Below are 14,170 nucleotides of genomic sequence, written 5' to 3'. Positions count from 1 at the left end.
CTCAGCCCTTGTTAAGAGCAGGAGAGCTCCAGGGCAGCTTTTCCCTGCTGTGTGCATGGACCCTTCATGTGCAGAGAGTGTGGTGGTCCAAGGGCATGAAGGAAAGTTCCCTCAGGCTCACAATGAATTGTACCTGAGTCTGGAACAGCCTTAGGACATGTACGGCATTCTCACTGAAGGAGAGGCTACTTTGGAGTAGAGGGAAGAGCGTGCTCTGGAAGAAAGGACCAGGGTTTGAAGTCCGCCAAGACAATCCTAGCAGAGGAAAGCAGTCCGGATCATGCAGGGTCTCCAACATGAGGGTGCAGGGAAGCAGCAGCAGAGAGCACAAGTACAAGCATCAAACTACCCATCTCTGGGCTATCAATGCACTCTGTGAAAGACAATGTTGAAGTGGTTAAGTTGAAAACTGCATAACCAGGTCCAATCAGGAGAAAGCAAGATTCTCAGGGCTTAGCAGCCTGGATCTTGTAACAGAAGGCATGTGAGGCTTGTGCAAAGAGCTCTGGCATTCCCTTGAAAAGCCCTGTGAGTAGTGGGTGGCTGGTGGCCCTAGAGGAAGGGAGTTTGTACTTGGTGATGGCAGGGGGGCTGGAGAGAGTGCCAGGCTCACCCAGGACCATATGGCTGCACCAGGCTGGCCACAGGAGAAAGACAACAGGTGTTCAGGTCCCATGGTGTAATGGTGAGCACTCTGGACTCTGAATCCAGCGATCTGAGTTCAAATCTCAGTGGGACCTCAAGTTTTAGCTCTCTCAGAGCTTTCCTCAGCATGCACACAACTCCACAGCCTTGCTGTTGGGTCACTTTAATGCATTCCCATCAGCCCTCCTTTCTTGGGCTCCCAGCCCTGGCACTGACATCAGTGCCCCTTCTCCTGCCCTGTGCCCAACAAACCTCTGCAGGTTTCCCGAGCTCTGGCCCTGCCCCAGCTCAGCTCCCTTCTTCCTGATGGCTGCTTCTGGATGGGGGATCCAGCAGCGGCTCAGCAAATCACACAAGAGCTGAGGTGCAGATCAAGCAGGCCAAGCCTGGCTCAAAGCAGGGGCAAGAAGAGGAGGCTGTTGAGGGCCTTGTCTGGTTGGCTGTTGGACATTTTCTAAGATGGAGAATCTACAGCCTTGCTGGGAACCTTTTCCCCATCTTGACCACCACTGTTGCTGGCATTAAGTTTATTTCCTCTCCTGTCAATTGCTTCTTGAGAAATCAATTGCTGTGAGGCTTTCCTGCCTTTCTCTTGCCTACTTGCTTATTTTTGCTGTTCTGGTGTCACATCAGGCAAGGACATCTACCCTGGCACTGTTCCGGCAAGCGGAATGTTCCACCAGATGAAGAAGAGCTATGTGACGTTTTCTGTATAGTAGAACAAAATGATCATGCATGTGCTCAAGAAACCGGATCAAAGAGTGGATAATTGTAACTCAAGGGGCACAAGGCTGCGACGACCACTGAGGACCACGAGAGACCGGAGACAAAAATCCTCGGATCCCAAAAATAGGACTTCAGACATAGGGCGTGATTATGTAAATAACCTACGTTTAATGTATGAACTAAGCAGAAGAATCAAATGAATATGCAATTAGTAAGTGTAATAAATACGAGGAAGTGTGAGTCCTGCACACCTGCTCGATTAGAGGAACGATCCTTGGAGCATCGGGTGCACTACATTAAAAGAACCTATTGTTTAAGGTTTCAAAACCGTGTTAAGGAGTATTTTTGCCGAGTTTTCAGTATCACCATGATGATGGTGATTATGATGATGATGAAGATTTCATGCCCCTGATGCCGTCTTGGCTGTTCCCAGGGAAGAAGGGTCTCACCCTATACTCATAGCAAAACTGCTCCAGGCCCCTGATAATCCTTGTGTTCTCCTCTGGAGCCGCTCAGCCAGGTCCAGTACTCAAGGTGGGTCTCAGGAACATGGAGTAAAATGGAGGGGGATAATCAACCCCATTGGCCTTCTGGTCACACTGCTGCTGACACAGCTCACGATACAACTGGCTTTCTGGACTTCAAGCACACATTGCCAGCTTGTGTCCAGTTTTGTCATCTGCAAGTACTGCCAAGTCCTTCTCTGAAAGGCTGCCCCAAACCCTTCATGGCCCAGCCCATACCCAAGTTTGGAATTGCCCTGACCCAGGGTCAGGACCTTGCACTTGGCCTTGTTGAATTTAATGATCTTTGCACACCCCACCACTCTAGGCTGTCAAGGTCCCTCTGCATGGCATCACTCAGACTGGTGTCACCCGCAATCTCACTTGAGGGTGCACTCATTCCCACTGTCCATGTCCCCAAAAAAGATGTTAAAAAATACTGACACCAACATGGACCCCCAAGGCACACCATTCATCACTGATCTCCACCAGGACCTCAAGACATTGACCACAACTCTGTGAGTGTGACCATCCTGAAAATTCCTGTTACAACAAGTGGTCCACATCTCAAATCCATGTCTTTCCATTTCAGAGACCAAGATGCTGTGTTGAGCAGTATTAAATGTTGCGCACAAATACATGACATCGGTTGCTCTTCCCTTATCCACTGATGTTGCTACCCCACCATACGTGTTCACTCAGTATGTCTGTCATACTTGCCCTTGGGGAAGCCATGTGGGCTATCACCAGTCACCTCTTTGTTTTCCATGTCCCTTAGCCAGGTTTCCAGGAGGATCCACCATCCACCACAGCATTGAGTCAGGGGAAGACGTGCGCCTGCCACAATACTCATGCACCTGGAGAAGCAATGACTGCTGAGGGGGTTTGCTGGAGCAGCACTGAGGACAGAAATGCATCATCTGGAAGACTAAACAGATACACTGGATATTCCTTTGTTCTTGGGTACCTGCTTGTGTGGAGGAGGCCTTGGTTTGCTGCTGAGCACCTTATGTGCCTTTTTCCTCCAAAACATCAGTGACTAGCAAGGTGAATCAGCAAAAAGGAAAGAAGGAATAAACCTGACTTCCAGATGCCAGGACATGGGCTGAGATTCAGGCTCAGAAAGGCAACTTCTCCCCGCCTGATTCTGAAGACACCCTGTACAACTCAGCTGAGCACACATGTCCATGTTTTCCTATTGCCTCAAGAAGTGTTGTCATCTCAGCCCAGTTAATCAACGGGCTTCTGTCCTCTGCCAGAAGGTACTCAGACCAGTCTGTGATAAGTTGCTGCTTTCTGAGCATACATGCAAAATGCAGTGGGTACACTGGCAGAAGACATGAGATCAGCTCTAGAATGCTTTCAGTGGCCAGAGTCAAGACTGACCCTGAGAGAGATCACAAGGTTTGACAGGGAGGTTAGAGACTCACATTTCATTTCCTGGAGGTTTTTTGCTTTACCTGTTGCATGCTTGCTTGTATTTCTTGCTCTTGTAACAGTCCAGGGACGTCTTTTAACATCTAGTGATAAGATCAGGAGAGAAGCCAAAACTCTTCCTTGCAGAGCAGATAGCTACATGAAGGAGGAGAACAAACACTATGAGTCTCCAGCTATGCTGCATGAAGTCTTTAATGAAAAGGAGCAAAAGCAGTTGCACAGAACAAAGACCAAGAAACACGTGCGCAGGGTTCAGGGGGATCCAGAGAACAGCCCATTTCCCAGGAACAAGCCCCAAAAAGCACTTGCCTTTCCCCATTCTGCTCCACCTGCTGGCCAGCCCAGCCCAGCAAGAGCAGTCCCTAACTCCAGCACCCTCCCCCAGCACCAGGAGGTTCAGCAAAGCAGAAGAGAACGAGCCCTTTCTCAAGGAGCTCAGAGCAAAGCAGAGCCAGAGGAGGCACAGCGAGGCCTGACGTGCAGCCAGGAGCCGTGGGCACATGTCCCTCCTGCCAGCTGGCATGAGGACACCCAGCCTATCTGCAAGGCCTGGCCACACTCCTGCTGTGCAGCCCCCATCATTCTTCCTGCTCCAGAAGGGATGATGCACCAGGTTCAGCAGTTCAGACGGCAGCGGGGTGGAGGCAGGCACAGCCCTGACCCCCCCAGACCAAGGGAGCCCCCAGAAGAGATGGGAACCCCCCCAGTGCTGAGGGAGCTCCCAACAGCAGCTGACAGAGAGGATCCCACAACTGTGTTCTGAGGGAAAGAAGTGAGGATGGAGCCCGGCAGGGTCACCACCACTGGGGCGGCCTCGATGGCCACCGTTGAGTCACCACAACGAGAAACACAGGGCTCACTGCAGCTGCTTGCAAGTGGGGTAGGACCAGAGGAACCACAAGGTGGTGGGATACAGGGTCTGAAGCAAGACATCTCTCAGGGAGGGAGGGAAAGCTGAAACACAGAGCACAGAGGCATCACGGAACCTCAACTTCAGTCTGTCTTTCTTGTCCTTATTTCTCTCTGCAGATACACTTTCCTGCTCTCCATCCAGAACACACACTGTGCACAGAGCTGCCATGACCCTCACAGTGATATTTGAGTTGCATTGTCCAGAAGGCCTGAAGCACTTTTGGGACAGGACCCAGCTCAGTGGATTTAAAGCCCCTGTGGAGAGCCTGGTCATGCCCCATCTCCAGAACAGGCAGTGCTGCATGGAAGAAGGCACTGGATACACTTGGCCATTTGGTTAGAGACTGTCTAAAGCAGAAATTCTGCTGAGCAGACCTCCTTTCAGCTGAACCCCATTCATCCCGCTGTGCTTGAAAGAGCCTCCCTCTTCCCAGGTCTCCCCAACCAGCCCCGTCAAAAGGGAAAGAGGTGACAGCCTTTCAACAGTTCTATTGAAAGGACAAGCTGAGACAGCCCAAGGATCCACCTGAGTAGCCACCATGACAGCAGTTCAGCCCACAGGGAAAAATGGAGGGCACGGAGGCTTACCTCGTTCCTGGAGGAAAGGGAGGCAAGGGTGAGCCACCCTGCTGTGAATTTTACTGGACATGTTGTCCTGGCCTCAGGTGCACCAGCGATACCACAGCTGACAGCCTCATGAAAACACTGGTGTTCTACGTCATCTTGAACTGTTGCTGTGTTCCAAGGCATGACCTTTTGCTGGCTGCTCAAGGACTCATGTGACAGTGTTAGGTTAACAGCTGGACTTGATTATCCTGACACTCTCTTCCAAACAAAATGATTCTTTGATTCAGCATACCTGAGAATTACAACAGTTGGAATGGGTGTCTGGAGGTCCTCTGCTCCAATGAACTGCTCCGAGCAGACCAATTTCCCTGATAATAGCTTCTGACCTCCTATCCTTTTGCAGTTACATCCATGTGCTGCTCCCCACCTTGCTCATCTTCACTAGACTCCACAACCCTAGTGCCATGAGCCTTACCCTATACACCACGTGCTCCGGCCCTCACGTTCTGTCTGGTCCTTTGCCAGTACTTCTCTCCAGAAGATCCCAGGGTTATGGGGTGAGGTCTGACAGTGGATGGGAAGTAAAAACCATGATTAGGAGTGAAGGCTTCTTCCAGGATTTACAGTGAAAGTTCTGCTTCTACAGACTTTCCCTCTTCTTCCAGTCACACCTTCTGCCTAGAAGGGGCTTCTACTCGATGACATGAAAGTGAAATGTGGATAAGGTGGCATTCACACATCCAGCAGTCATGGTCCTCATGGAGCACAATCATGTCTCTTGGTTCATTCAGATCAAACCTAGATATCGGTGGGTTTCAAAAGTGGGATGAAACAACCAGACTGAGAAGGAGAAAGAGAAGTGGCCATCCCTGAGGTGTCATTATACTGACCACATGAAAAAATCTATTCATCTCATCTCCCCAGACCTTTCTGTGTAACTGCTAAACAATGCTGGCACCCTCACTGCCATCTCCTGGTGGCCCACAAGGGTCACAGTGCAGCCCTAGATGTGCTGTCCTAGAGACAGTGACTTCTCCAATGGTGGCAGAGTTCAGAAGTCAACAGGACAAGGCCCAGAGCTTCCTGAGGTAAGTGGGAAGCTTTGCCTGCTCAGAGCAGGAGATTACCCCAGAGGACCTCCTCAGGTCCCTTCTAACTTTCATTATTTGGAAGAGCATGGAGTCTCAAGAGCCCTTGAGCAGCAAACGCATGGCAATGTCTTGGAAGGCGGCAGTAGAACAAGACCACATAGCAGCACCATTTGATTCAGGAATGATGCTAAAAGGTGTGGAAATGTCTTTGAGGAAAGCAGAACTTTCAGAGGAATGAGGCTATGACTCTGGTATCTCTGACATGCCTGAGGATGGGGCACTTTGCCCACTGGAGTCCACAGCATGATGACTCATGTTTCCCTGGAGCTCAGGGTTTTTCCCAACTCTTCCACACCATGATGACTCCCAGGTGCTCTGAGAGACTGATCCAATGTCCCTTTGTAGTCTGAAATGTATGGAATGGGTCACCCTATCTGTGACCAAGAAAAAAGGCCATTAGTTTTTGGTTCCTTGCCCTTCGTCTCTCCTTAAAATCAGGCCATGCAGGCCTCTAGCCTCCGGGATGAAATTACTGAGCAAAACAGGTCAATTTGGATGTGAATCTCTTTCAGGGATGAACGTGGGCGTGTCTTTGACCATCCTCTCATGTGCTGATATGCTTGTTTCCAGCAGGTTCTCCACTTCCGAAACTGAACCCAGCCCCCTGGTTGGAAGAAACATGAAGGCCTGGGCCAGTCATCAAGGGATGTAGCTGTGAAGATCCCATGGAGAGATTACTTGGAAGAGACCTGCCTCACCCCCTGGTCTGCCCTTCATCATTATGAATCTGCCTTTGTTCCCTGGGCTCATGGGAAGAATAAACAGGCTGTGGCAGAGCCTGATAAGCATATTTGAGGACCTTGTGGTCCTCAGTCCTGATTGCAAGTGACTTCCCTTCAGCCCACAACGATCCTTCTCTGCCACTGAGCTTTGCCACATCCCTGGAGAAGTGGGTCTATGCAGACTTGAACCTTCCTGCTCTCTCCTGTGTGTCTATGGTGACCCACTGGAGAAAGTATCACACTCACAAGGCCCTCATCCTGATAGAGAACTTCAACCACCCAGATATCTGGTGCCAAAGCAGCACAGCAAACTGCAAGCAGTCCAGGAAACTACTCAATCTATTGAGGACAACTTATTGTTACCGGTGATGAAGAGTTCATCCAGAGGAGAGGCACTGCTTGATCTGTTGTGTACTAATGTAGAAGAACTTATCAAAGGTGTCAAGACTGGAGTTAGGCCAGTCTGCAGCAGTCATGTCCTGGAGGGATTCTCCATCTTGAGAGATACAGCAGGATGGGTAAAAAGTAGAGTCAGGACCTGCCGAGAGAAAAATTTCATCAGAGTTCCAAACCCGAGGGGACGGAGGAAGGAATGCGGTCGACCCAATATGAGTGATAAGCATACCTCACTTTATTGAGACACTAAGCTGGTTTATATAAGACTTACAGTAATTATGCCTACTTGTCATCTATTAATTGGATAGCATACAATAATTATGCCTACTCGTCTTCTATTAATTGGATAGTATACAATAATTATGCCTACTTGTCTTCTATTAATTGGATAGTATACATAATGAGCTCAACCTTCTTGTGGTTTCTCTGGAATGCAACCTTCTCACCCTGCTAGAGATAATTCCCCAGCTTGTTTATCTTAGACGCTCAGCTAACCAGAGAGCGACCGCTCAGTACTTTTCCACTTATACTGCACCAGACTCATGCTAACTGAGGCCTACTCATGCTAACTTAGAACAAAATTCTCCTGATACAACGGATCAATAGAGCCATGCCCCTTCTCTATTAGCCATGTCCCAACAAGGACCCTAAACCTCAGGAAGGAAATCTTTCAGTTGTTTGGGGCACTTGTGCAGGGGATCTCTTGGGAAACTGCACTCAGAGATACAGAAGTGAACAAGAGCTGGCAGATATTGAAAGATATTTTTCTTAGACTGCTAGAACGCTCAGTCTCGGTGTGCCAGAAGTTGTGCAGGGGAAGCAGGAGGCCAGCCTGTCAAATACCTCTTAGGCAAACTAAGAGGCAAAACTAAAATGCATAGGCAGTGGAGGCAGGGATACACTTCTGGGGAGACTATACAGAAACAGCGTGGTACTGCAAGGTGGGTGTGGCAGAATGCAACCCCCCCCTCTCTCCCCCTCCCTCCTTCAGTATGGAAGGAGTGGGCACATCTCCCTCTTTCTCTGCTGCTTGAGGCTAACAGCTTCTTTTGTTTGGCCCCAGAGCACCCTGGCCAGGGTCATTAGGAGAAGGGAGTGCCGAGGCACACTGAGCCGTGCCCAGTGTGGGGGATGTTTGGAGGCTTCAGGGGCACCCACAGACAGTGTAGGGGTGCAGAGAAGCTCCCAGAATGCCTACAGTCAGATCTGATCAGCCAGTATAAAAACGGGACTCTCGTCGAGACTCCGCCCATTGCCTCGGGTCTCTCAGAGTACGAGCTTAGCCACTGCCACCAGGAGACCCCCCCCTCCCTGGGATGGAGACTCCGCTTGCCTCGCCGCCACGGGTGTAAGTAAAACTTCTCGCAGGACTGCGAGTATATTTATACTTTTCATGCATATATGCACGTGTAACTTTCTGCGCTCCATATGAGCGCGTGTAAAATTAACCCTAGCAGAATCGCGAGTGTATTTTCCTCCCGTGCACATATGCACGAGTAACTTTCCATGCACATTTGCACGAGTACTTTATTTCCTCGCACAATCGCGAGTGTATTCTCCTTCTTTGCACACTTGCATGCGTATCTTTTCGTGCCCAATACGAGCACGTGTATAGATTATTTCCTCGCACAATCGCGAGTGTACTCTCCTCCCGTGCTTCCACATAAGCACGTGTAGGATTCCGTGCACACTTGCACGTATAAGTAAATTAACTCTCGCAGGATTGCGGGCGTATTATAAATTTACTCTCGCGGAATCACGAGTGCACACTTTCCGTACTCACTACGAGTACGTGTATCTCTTTAAAAATAATCCCGCACCGTGTTTAGGCAAGTGTGTACTCCTCCGGGACTCGGGGATGGCTCCGGCATTGTTTTGAGTGAAGCCACGTGCATGCACACTGTGGACCGCCTGTTGGTTGTATCAGTTGCTGCCCCTCAAATAACTTTCCTCAACTAATATCCGAACCTGTATTTAAGTCACTTTTGGAGTGCTAAAACCCTGTTCCTCGCCGGTCTAATAAAAGTTGGTTTTGGACCTTGTTGTCCCTTAAATTAACCTACAGGGTGCCTCCGTGAAAGTGGGGATCAGGAAGCCGAGTACACTATCTTTGTGAGGGAAGTAAAAAATTACAAGATGGGTTTCTTCAGGTACATAGGACAACAAGGGAAGACGAAAGAAACTGTACTCCCCTGATGAGTGAAAGGGGATACCTGGCTACAAATGACATGGAGATGGTGTGCTTTAGCCATGATACATAGTTCACAGAATCTAAAGGCATGGCTGAAAGAACGAAGAACCAATAATGATAAAAATTAAAATTAAAAAAAATATTATATATATATATATATATATATATATAAACCCCACAAACAAACAAACAAACAAAAAAAAACACCCCAAAAAAAAGAGCAAACCAAACACACAAAAGAACACCATACCAAACCCACATTTCAACATCAGTGGACACCAGAAGAGCGTTTAAGGTCATCTACTTATCTGGAATATTTAGTACTGCCCCACACAACATCTTGATTCTATAATGGAGAGGCGTGCATTTGACAGGAGGACCACTCACTGTATAAGGAATTGTTTGGATGGTCATACTCAAGGGTTGCCATCAACATCTTGAAGTCCAGCTGGAGACCCATGATGAGTCATGTCACTCAGGGGTTTGTGTTGGGACCAGAATTATTTAACATGTTTGTCGGGGACACGGAAAGTGGGATCCACAGGAAGTTTGCAGGTGACACCAAGCTGAGTGATGTGCTTGGTACACCGGAAAGAAGGGATGTGATCCAGGGAGACCTTGAAACAATAGAGAGAATGGTTGTGCAAATGACATGAAGACCAAGAAGGCCAAGTGTAAGGTCCTGCACCTGGGTCAGTGGAATTCCAGCAAATGGGTACAGGCTGAGATATGATGGGAATAAGGACAGCCCTATGGAACAGGAAATTTCAGATGAAAGAGGTGAGGGCATAACAACCAAAAAAATCTTCGGAAAGCAGTAACTACTAGGTGATCAGATGCTTCATGAGTGAAGAACGTTTGTGGCCTCACGGGGCTCTGACACACAGTATAAAAGCCTGGCTGATCCAGGCTCTACATCCTCTTCTTTTGCCTCCATTTCCTCAAGGAACGAGGTAAGTCTCTGTGTGCTGCATCTTTCCCTGTGGGCTGAACTGTTGTCATGGTGACTACTCACCTCTTTCCCTTTTGATGGGCCTGGCTGGGGAGAGCTGGGAAGAGGGTGATTCTTTCAAGCACAAGGGGATGAATGAGGCTCAGCTGCAGGGAGGTCTGCTCAGCAGAATTTCTGCTTTAGACAGATGGTCTCTAACCAAATGGCCAGGTGCATCCAGTGCCTCCTTCCATGCAGCACTGCCTGTTCTGGAGATGGGATATGATCAGGCTCTCCACAGGGGCTTTAAATCCACTGAGCTGGGTCCTGTCCCAACAGTCGTTCAGCCCTTCTAAACGATGCAACTCAGAGAGCATGGTGAGGGCCATGGCAGCTCTGTGCACACTGTGTATTCTCAAAAGGTGATTTCTGAGCCACTTGTTCCATGCAGCCTATTTCTGCTGGAATAGTTGCATCAACCTTCATCTAGGCTTTTGCACTGGGTAATGCATGAGGAGGTCCTTGTGACATCAGCAATCAGTTAGGCACTTCTTTGGTCATAGCTGTTCAAATCTAGCCCTAAGCTGAGATGTGATGTTTGTTGTACATGCCAGCAAGATCAAATTCAGGCCCTTGCTAGACATGGACCTCCAAAAGGAGATGGAGGGGAGTCAAGTGTACCTGCAGAGAGAAATGAGGACAAGAAAGACAGACTGAAGTTGGGGTTCTGTGTTGTCTCTATGCTCTGTGTTTCAGCTTTCCCTCCCTCCCTGAGAGATGTCTTGCTTCAGACCGTGTATCCCACCACCTTGTGGTTCCTCTGGCCCAACCCCACTTGCAAGCAGCTGCAGTGAGCCCTGTGTCGCCCGCTGTGGTGACTCGACGGTGGCCATCGAGGCCGCCCCGGTGGTGGTGACCCTGCCAGGCCCCATCCTCACTTCTTTCCCTCAGAACACAGTTGTGGGATCCTCTCTGTCAGCTGCTGTTGGGAGCTCCCTCAGCACTGGGGGGGTTCCCATCTCTTCTGGGGGCTCCCTTGGTCTGGGGGGGTCAGGGCTGTGCCTGACGCCTCTCCGCTGCCGTCTGAACTGCTGAACCTGGTGCATCGTCCCTTCTGGAGCAGGAAGAATGATGGGGACTGCACAGCAGGAGTGTGGCCAGGCCTTGTAGATGGGCTGGGTGTCCTCATGCCAGCTGGCAGGAGGGACCTGTGCCCACGGCTCCTGGCTGCACGTCAGGCCTCGCTGTGCCTCCTCTGGCTCTGCTTTGCTCTGAGCTCCTTGAGAAAGGGCTCGTTCTCTTCTGCTTTGCTGAACCTTCTGGTGCTGGAGGAGGGTGCTGGAGTTAGGGACTGCTCTTGCTGGTCTGGGATGGCCAGCAAGTGGAGCAGAATGGGGAAAGGCAAGTGCTTTGTGTGGAGCTTGTTCCTGGCAAATGGGCTGTTCTCTGTGTCCCCCTGAACCCTGCAGACGTGTTTCTTGGTCTTTGTTCTGTGCCACTGCTTTTGCTCCTTTTCATTAAAGACTTTTTGCAGCATAGCTGGAGACTGATGGTGTTTATTCTCCTCCTCCCTCGTGTAGCCATCTGCTCTGCAAGGAAGAGCCTTGGCTTCTCTCCTGATCTTACCACTATCGTGGCAAGAGATCCCTGAACTGATACCAGAGCCCCCGGAAAACACTCAGACATCGACCCTGAGCCTATAACCTGGTGATCACGGCTCTGCGGGATCAGTTCCCAATTGTTTGTTGTGGATTCGTAGTTACATACAGATTGACATTAACATACAGATATTTGACTTAACTTTCCATCCTCTCAGTTGCTGTTTCCAAACTTAGTATGAAAACCAATCATCTCAATTGTCTCTTTTATTTGTGTTTTGGAATAAACTCCAGGGGATGAGTATGGAGTGTAATAGAGAAACGAACTGTTTTTCAGATCCAGGCAGAAGCAGTGTGACTGCAAGGTGGGGTTAGACTGGGCATTTCAGTGGGGAACATAGCATGCGCAATCATGATACCCTCTTCATAAGTCCACCTTCTTGTAGCGTTGGAGATGCCAGAATTGGCGTCGGTAAATACTGTGCTAACACAAGCCCACATACACTGACAGCACAGAAAAGGAAGTTGGGTTTTTTTCTTTAAGCAAGCCTGGAATCCGAACTCGAGAAGCTTTGTCCTCCAACTACACTCTGCCGTTTTATATCTGGGCTTATGGAGCACCGTCTGTCCCTAGACCACCACCTAGATGTTGTCAATTTTCATCTGTCCCCCACCATTGCAGGATGCTTTTCTTGCCAGGTGCAACCAACCATCGCAGGAGGTGCAGCTCTGTGCCAGACCAAACATGCCTGTCTCCTGGCCCCTGTACTAGCCTGGCGTCTTCCCAGCATACTGAAAATACCAGTCCCAGTGTCAAGAGTGCAGGGAGGCGGTGGGATTAGTTTGAAGCAGAAGAGGCTGCCTGCAGAACACATAGGACACCCATCCTGGATCCAGGCTGAAGAGACATTTGTCAGCATTGGCCAGGCTCAAAGCTGGGTCAACTGCTTGGAAGGCAGCTCTGCTCAACATTACACCACCTGTGGGCTGTTCTGTCGCCTGCTCCTCCAGATGAGAGAATCGTCAGCCTCCTGCTCATCCAGATCAGAGCCTCATCAGCTTCCTGCTCCTCCAGATCAGAGCCTGGCCTCTGTCCTGCTCCTCCATTGAGCAGGCTGACCACCCTCCACCTGCCAGCCCCCACCAGACACTTTCTCAAGCCTCTCCTCTTGGTCACTCTCTCAACTGCAACCACCTCCCACGTGTGTTCTGTGTGCAGACAGGCACTGCTACATGGATCACCTCAGCATTGAGTCCCAAATGCAGGGCTAGAAATGAAGCCTGACCATGAAGTTCCCAAGGAGACGGGTGTCATTGCACAAGGCATGCGAGGAGCAGGACAGAGAGGGCGTGAGCAAGTAGTTGTGGCCAAGTGGTGAAGGCAATGGACTAGAAATCCACTGGGGTTTCCCCACACAGGTTTGAATCCTGCCAATCTACAGGCTTCAGCTGTGGGACTCCACAGCTCCACACTGCACCTGCTGCCCACGGAGACAGTCATATACCCTTGACTACAGCACCTGTCCTCCTTTTCCACAGAACCTCCTGGATGAAGGGGAAATCCTGCTCCCATTGCCAAGCTAGGCAAGCTGGAGGAAGGGAAAGGGGAGAGAGGCACTGCCACGTGGACCACCTCAGCACTGAGTCCCTAATGCCGTTTTCCTGCTACAGAGCCGAAAGGGAATAGGGGTTCTTTTCATATACTGATGGAAATGATTGATTTTGTGGATCTTTTAATATTTTGGTCCATGTTCAGGAATTTGACAAAGCCTGCAGTGCCGGAAATAATTTTGAGACACAGCTATTCCACCAAAACAAGCTCTCCTGTCTCCCTCCCAGAGAACCAAACTACTGCTTTGTTCTCACTTTTACCCACCTCACTTATTTTCAGCCAGGGTGCCCCTTGTCCTTTCCTCCTACACATCAGAAACCTGCACAGCAAATGTCATAGTCTTTGTTCAAGAGCTGATACCTCCCTATGTCCCCAAGAGGCTGGAGGTGCTGCCTGGAGGTCACCATATTCCCTGCAGGAATGTCCACACCCTGGTGATCAAAGGAGGCTTGGAGACACCCTCAGATAAATTAGAGAAGCAAAGCAGTGTCTAAAAGCCCACCCCCACAACTACCACCATCCCTGGCTGTCCCTACGCAGTTGCCTTCCCCTCTTCCCTGGAAGCAGACCAAACACCAGCTGGGGAGCGAAACCATCCTTCCACGGCAGGATATGCCAGAGGCCTGTGTGAGGAGAAGGTGCTGGGATGTGCAGCCCTAGCCCCTGTGGTGACAGCTGTCGGGGCCTCTGGAAGCCTGCCACCTGTCCTGCTCAGGGGAGGTCCCAAATGCTGGCCTAGAAGTGAAGTCTGGCCCTGAAGCTCCAAGGAGCCAGGTGTC

General features: G+C 50.0%; 1 long non-coding RNA gene and 1 other non-coding gene across 2 annotated transcripts; both read left to right on the top strand.

Annotated features, from left to right (window-relative positions):
- Positions 1 to 668: 668 nt before the first annotated feature.
- Positions 669 to 740, top strand: TRNAQ-CUG (transfer RNA glutamine (anticodon CUG)). The gene has a single exon. It is a non-coding gene; the product is annotated as a tRNA-Gln (tRNA).
- Positions 741 to 9,414: 8,674 nt separating this feature from the next.
- On the top strand, positions 9,415 to 11,719 carry LOC135580528 (uncharacterized). Its single transcript, XR_010475302.1, has 2 exons — positions 9,415 to 10,203; positions 10,938 to 11,719. It is a non-coding gene; the product is annotated as an uncharacterized LOC135580528 (long non-coding RNA).
- Positions 11,720 to 14,170: the final 2,451 nt, after the last annotated feature.

This window comes from Columba livia, chromosome 11, assembly GCF_036013475.1.
Source record: "Columba livia isolate bColLiv1 breed racing homer chromosome 11, bColLiv1.pat.W.v2, whole genome shotgun sequence".
NCBI classification, from domain to species: Eukaryota; Metazoa; Chordata; class Aves; order Columbiformes; family Columbidae; genus Columba; species Columba livia.
Note: the sequence above shows the minus strand (reverse complement) of the source record. Positions and strands in the feature narration are given on the sequence as shown.